Consider the following 7,252-nt stretch of genomic DNA (forward strand, 5'->3'; position numbering starts at 1 on the left):
GGACTCTTGGGTACCATCACATTTTCCATTTCGGATCCACTCCTTGGTTCTTGGTCCATAAGCTGCTAGTGATTGTTGAAGTAATGTGAAGGAGAGGGGCTATTTCTCCGTCCCGGGAGAACGAGACGCTGGAGGCTAGGATAACTAGGTTTTCTCTCGGTCCATGGGACGGGGAGGAGCTAGGAATCAGTACTCCTGGGGCCCAGTCCCCGGAGCGGCCACGGCTGCTGTTGACATTACTCGGTTACTCTGGGAGCCACGCTGGAGCGGGGAGGGGCTGTCAGAGAAGTTGGACCTAGGCGTCCTGGCTAGGAGTCGGACCCAGGCGTCCTGGCTAGGGAGCGAGATGGTGGAGCCCCCGTGTATATACTGGGGGAAAGGGCTTCTCTACACAATTAACTCTTTCTGCCCAGTATAGTTGGGGAGGGGGGCGGAGAACAGAAGGGCGGGACCCAGCTGCGGTTTGGAAAAGCGGTCTAGATCCGCTTCCCTGGCACATCTGTACTTGGTTTGCAGTGAATGAGTCTCCTGTTCTGAGCCGGGCGGGGACACCGTTACCTCTCCCCTCCTTTTCCCGGGCATCCCCAAACAAACCCAGGCACCACATCCCAGGATCCCCTCCCCAGGCATCACCTTCAGGCCAGCTGACCACCAGAGAGCCACAAACCCTCCCTTCTCTTTACCAGGAGGAGCCTTTGGGGCAGAACAAGTCTTGTTCCAAAAGGCAGGGAGCAGGAATGGGAAGACCACGATGAGAGAGAAAGGGAAAGGGACAAACGACCGGGGCGGGGGCGGGGAGGGGAGGAAACTAAAGGAGAAGGGGAGGCAACGACAGAGTCTGCGTGTCACTGCTCGGAGTCTAGATTTCATTGCTTCCTAAAAGGTCCCCTGCATTCTTAGCCAGTCCGAGCGGCCCCTGGCTTTGAAAATCCTCCTCTATCTAGGCTCCTTCTCTAGGGATACACACGCACGCACTCACGCACCACTCCCACCCTGCTTGGGAGTGCCCAACAACAGGGGTCTGTGTAGCGCTGGCCTGAAGTCAAAGCAAACAGAGAGCCAGTTGGGGGCTGGAAGAGAAGGGGGTGAGGGAGGGGAAGGAGGCACAAAACTTAGAGTTGCCTTTCACGCTATTGGTTCCAGGAGGCTGGAAGCCAGAATTCCTGGTTCACCGGCTCGGTTATTCACCAGCGAGAACTAATGAGGGACTCTGAAAGATACAGTTCTCTGTCTCCCCTCCTCTCCCTTTCTCTCCCCCTCCCCCCTTTCAGGCTAGTCTCTCTATTTGTAGTAGTGGTAAACTCATTTGCCAATGACGCAATCTGATATAATGACGTCATGAGGGACTCCTCTGGCTCCCTCAGTTCAGTACTAAGCCTCCTGTTCCTGCTCCCCAGAATTAACCTATTTTCATTTTGAGGTGCAGAGAAGGGGGCAGAGTCTAGGTGTTCAACCTACCCAGTCCTTTACTATATAAGCAAAAATTTGGCTCCTGTCTCAGATGCGAAGGGAACCCCGGAACTTGGTCACTGTGTAGGAGGAGAAGGGGGAGAACTGGGAAGCTTGGGATTAAAGAAATGACCACCAGGGAAGCAGCGTGTTTGAGACAGAGAGCACCGGCATGTCTCCCCCCAAGAACACCTCAGCTCTTCAGCCTGTGCCATTTGACTGGCATTGTTGGAACAGGCGCCACTCAGGACCTCCTCATGGCTGCCTCCCTTGGTAGTGGTGAAGGCAGTTGACAGCTTGGGGGAGTGGGGAGATGCACATAAGGCTGGAACTGTGCCAGGGCCTCTGAGGGAATCATTAGGCCACAGGAGTGCCCATGGGGGAAAGAGCACCAGGGAAGTGTTAGAGGAAAACATGTTTTGTACAACATAGCCCTGCCTCCTTGATCTGCCCTCAGCACCAAGGCTTGTGCCATTCCATCCCCCCTCCTTGTCCCTCTTTGGCCAACTTGCTGATCTTCCTCCTACCAGCTCCCCGCACAACAAGAGGTGCATATATGTATGTGCTGGGGAAAGTCACAAACCCTCCTAGAATGTCTTGAGATAATGTCACTTACTCACCCTTCCTCCCCGCACAGTTCACTAGACTATCAGCTCCTTGCAAGCAGAGGCTTTCTTTGTATTCTTAGCACTTAACCAGGTGGTGCCTAGCACATAAAAGGTGTTTAATAAATGTTCATTTGTTGGCCAGGTCCCTACACCCCAGGTCCTATCCTGTGCTACCCTTATAAAGCATCTTTTTCCATCTGGTTACTATGGGGACAGCTGGCCTTGAGCTAAGAAGGGATCTTTCATATCTTGTGGAGAGGGGTGTCTCCCTCTGTGTTCCCCATGTCTGAGTTCAGTTTTCAGCTCCAAAGGGGATAGTGAGCACCCTCTGGTGGCCAGAGCAAGAGGTTGGGAGACATGGACACCTGGGTCCTGTCCTTGACCCTGTCCCAGTATGAATCTTTTCTTCCTCCCACTCCACTTCCAAAGCCACAGGAAAGGAAAACAGGGGTCCAGAGAAGAAAACTATGGAGTCCCCTGGGATGGAACTAAAAAACAGATTTACTAACTCCCAGCCTACAGGTCCCCTCTGGGTCAGGTCAACTCCTTTGGTCCAGCTGGAGCCCATATCAAACAGAAAAGTCTGCTCTTCTCTCATAGCCTGCCTCACCCAAAGTTAGACGAGTCGCAACCTGTCTTACACCACTCTGCACCTTCAGTGAGGGTGCACAGCCATGCCTTTAACTGCTTGTGGCTCTTTGAAAGTCTGTGTTCTAGGTGTGTGTGTGTGTGTGCCTTCCTCTGTTTATCACAGCTAAGCCTCTTCCTTAGGGGGAAGGCTTAGAACCTTCCACAGCCTGCTGAAACATCTCAGTTCTTACCATGGATTACAGAGAGCTGTTACTCTACCCTAGCACCTAACTCGAAGGGTTGTTGTGAGATCAAATGAGAAAAGATTTGTAAAAAGCACTCAGTGAAGTGCCTGGCACATAGTAGGCCCTAGATAACTGCTTATTCCCTCTTCTCCCCTCCATAACTAAAGAGGAGAGGAAGCTTGGGAGCCAGGGAAGCGGTTCTCCCCCCACCTTCCTGGGGAGGGTTGGGGGATGGGGTAGGGGTCAGCCTTTGGCTCCTCTGTCTACCAGGGAGCAGTCACTTCAGTCTCAGGACACTAGGGTCTCTGGAGAGAATAAAGGGGGCTTAGTTGAAGGGCTTTTCAGGGGAAATCACTAAAGGTCCTGAAATGTTAGAACTGAAAGAGACTCTAGAGATTATCTAACCCAGACCTTGCTACTGGGCCAAAGCATTCGCTTGCCTAAGATCACACAACAAAGTATTGTCCAAAGTCACAATAATTAGATGGCAGACTTGAACCCAGCCCTTCTAACTCCAGATCCAGTGATTTTCCTATTATAACTTGCTTCCTCTCTAAGGCAGGCTTTGTGCTGACTCCATTTCTGTAGAACTTGAGAAAGCCATGGGAAGAATAGGGTTAACTCCTCAATGTTGCTTTGACCCATTTTCTTCCCTTTGCCCTACATCCCCCAAGGCCAAGGTGCTGGGTGAGGCCATAGGAGCACCTTCACCCCCACACCCTGGGACTTCCCCACTCTGGAAACTCCCAGAGCTCAGGCATCTTGCTCCCCTATCCCCTTCCCCCCACTCCCTGAACCTTTTTTTGGGGACTTCAGTGAGGTCTTCTTCAATCTCCAACAGGGACAAGATCTACCAGTTTTCACTTTCCAATTCTTGGTTTTCTTCTTCAGATTTAGCTCCTTCTCAAAACCACCGAGGAGGCACCGTGTCGGTAACCCTGCCTGTCCCAGCCTTTTTAGCAGAGTGGAAGGGAACCTGGAAGGGGTGTTCTTTCAGGACCCCCAGGTGTCTGGGGAGTTTGGGGGCAGCAGGGCTTAGTTACTCTCTGTGCAGGCCCCTTCTTCTACAACTTCCATCTGTCTAGAGTCAGGGATGAAATGGGAGAGAGAGGCAGGATTAACCTTAAAGATAGGTTAGGGGTCAGGGGGAAGGACTAGCTGGGGGTGAAGAGATGGGAGGAGTTGTCTCAGTCGGGATCAGCTCAGCTCAGGGTGGCTCAGGACTAATCCCGTCCCACCCTCCTCTGCAGCTCTATCACTCCCCTCCCCCCATGCAGCACCCCCATTTTGCCGCTTCCGCCGCTGGATGGATTTCTCTCTGGGCCTGCGCTTGGGGCCTCAGGGCAAGAAGGCTCCCCCCAGACAGTCCTCCACTTCTGCTGCTCACTGCCTTCCTCCTTCCTATCCCTGTCCCTTCTGCCCCACCTCCTGCCTGTCCTTGTTCTCCCTACCCCCTCCTTTGTCTGTCCCTGCCCTTCCTGCCCTTCTGCCTGTCTCTGTCCCGCCTGCCCCCATCTTCCTTGCTCATCCTGTGCCTATCTACCCTTATCCTGTGCCCACACCCCCTGCCCTGCTTGTTCATTCTCCGCTTGCCCTGACTTCTGCAGCCTTTGCCCTGCCTGTCCCCACCCTCCCTGCCCCAGCCACCCCTCTACCTGTTCCCATCCCAGCCCCGGCCCCACCTGTCCCTCTTCCCGGGGCCAAGGAATCTGTCCTTGCTCCCGTTGTTGCTATGGCAATAGCTGCAGCTGTTATGCTCAGGGTCCCAGCCCCCCTGCCAGCTGCTGCAGCTGTTGTTGCAAGGGACTCCTGCCCTCTGGGGGTCGTTGTTCGATGGCCTAGGTTGGCTTCTGTTCCCTCACAGAGTTTGCCATCCTCCCCCAATTCTTCCCACTGCTATTGCTGCTGCTCCCTTTCTAAGGCTCTGTTCCTGGAGACCCCTCAACCCTGAGGCTTCCAACTGGAGGGACAGAGGCCGAAGCTTGGTTCCTCCATTGGGCCAGCTGGTAGCCCAAGGACTATGGTTTCCTGGGAGTGAGAGATGTGTCCCTTCTGAAGTTGGTCCCAGTGGATGAGTGGTCTCCGTTCCCATTCTACACCTTCTAGGGACCAAAAGCATTCTTTCCCCTAGGTGAATGAACTTTCTCAACTAGACTAGTCTCAGGGTGAGAATCTTCTTCGTATCTCTCATTGGAACAAGAACCTTCTCTTCAGTTAATACAGGTAAGAGAAACTCCTCCATTTATGCAAGTTGGAGGATACTATACTTCACCCCATTCACTCCCTGAGAGCCTTCGAAAAGGGACTAGGACCCTAATCCAGTCCAGACCAGTCCATCTCCTAGAACTGGAAAAAAGGCTTAAGCAGTGATCTTTGACCCCCTGAAGGGAGATCCCTCTCCCTTAGGAAGGTTCGCTTGTCTGTAATCTTCTATCTCTATCACTTTCTTTGTGTCTTCCTCATTGTCTCTCTCTGTTTGGATATTTCTGTATTAGGTATCTCTGAGGAATCTCCCAAATCTCATGACCTCAATCCCTTATTCCCCTCCCTCCCTCTGTGGGTAATCTCCTAATTGATGTTCTTGCCCAGTTGGCCTAAACCGGGAGTGGAAATTACCCTGTGGCTCCAACTTCCAACACTCCTTTCCACCTCACTTTCCCCAATCCACTTGCTTCCAGTCACCATCTCCCTAATCCTAGCCCTGGCCCCTAGAGGAAGGCAGACATTTTACCATAAAAAAAGTTAGAGTTAGGGGGCAGCTAGGTGGAACAATAGATAAAGCTCTAGCCGGCCCTGGATTCAGGAGGACCTGAGTTCAAAGCCGGCCTCAGACACTTGACACTTACTAGCTGTATGACCCTGGGCAGGTCACTTAACCCTCATTGCCCTGCAAGGGGGGAAAAAAAAGTTAGAGTTAAGATCTAATGGTCTTGGTATTAATTCTGGAGGGGCAGTAGACAAGAGCCCTCCAATCCTCACTCTCTGTTTCTCTCCCAAACTGTCTTCCAGGCACTATGACTCTTCATCTCTATCTCCCAGTCTTTCCCTCAGGATATTTTCCCTGTCTCTTTGCCTCTCACTCTATCGTCCATTTTTTTTTTGGGGGGGGGCAACAAGGGTTAAGTGACTTGCCCAGGGTTACACAGCTAGTAAGTGTCAAGTGTCTGAGGTCGGATTTGAACTCAGGTCCATCCAGGGCTGGTGCTTTATCCACTGTGACACCTAGTTGTCCCCGCCTCTCACTCTATCTACATCACATTCTATGATTTTCTAGCTCTCTCTGTGTCTCTCTCCCGCCAGCCTAATTCTATTTCACTTCCTTTGTCTCTATTTCCTCTCCTCTTTTTACATTTTGGTTTTCCCCTTTTCAGGATCTCATCACCTATTTCTCCTATCTTTTCCCTCTTTATCTCACTGTCCCTATATTCACCTCCATTTTTGCTTTCTTCCTGATCTTGTCTTTGTTCTGAGTATTCATTTCTGTATTTCTGCTTCCCCCTCCCATCCCTCCACCCACTTTCAGGTCAATTTTAATTTATTTCATTCCTCTTTTGTTTTCCCCTCTTCGCCTTTGTCTTTTTGTCTCTATCATTTCTCCATCTTTTCCTCCCTTATCTCTGTCTTCTGCTTGTCTTTACCCCTTTCTCTCTCTTCTTGGTCCTGCATACTCACTTGAATACCACAACTGTCTCCTGTTCTGCTAGGGACTCAATCATCCTGTTTGTCCCACACTCATTCCTGAAACGTTCATGTAAGGAGCAGGGAAACGGACATGGTCAGAACCAGTAACCAGAATTCCTCCTTAAGGCGAGGAGCCAGGACACCTGAGTCTCAATTCCAACTTCTTATACCTTCACAAAGTGGAAACACAACTTTTTTTTTCTACCTCAGATAACATAACAAAGAGATGACATGGGGGTCATGGTGAAGGGGAATTTGGGGGCCTGGGGTTTCCAATCTTTATCCCCTCCAAATCCCTTTGGTTAGGCTAGTTAATTTGTAAAACTTTGGGGTTTCTTCCTAACTTTGGTTCAGTCATAGCTCTTAGGTGCCAGCAAGACCCCAAGGAATGGTTTTGTTCTAAATGGGGCAATAATAAACAAAAATAGTACAGATAATAATTTGTTATTGTCCACTTGTATTTGACTCTTCGTGACCCCATTTGGGTGTTGTTGTTTTTTTAAAAATCATAAAAGTATTTTATTACTTTCCAGTTCAATGTAGAGATAGTTTTCAACATTTTTTGGGGGGGGGGTTGCAGGCAATGGGGGGTAAGTGACTTGTCCAGGGTCACACAGCTAGTAAGTAAGTGTCAAGTGTCTGAGGTCAGATTTGAACTCAGGTACTCCTGAATCCAGGGCCGGTGCCGGCGCCATCTAG

The sequence above is a fragment of the Dromiciops gliroides genome, chromosome 5, assembly GCF_019393635.1.
Source record: "Dromiciops gliroides isolate mDroGli1 chromosome 5, mDroGli1.pri, whole genome shotgun sequence".
Classification (NCBI taxonomy): Eukaryota; Metazoa; Chordata; class Mammalia; order Microbiotheria; family Microbiotheriidae; genus Dromiciops; species Dromiciops gliroides.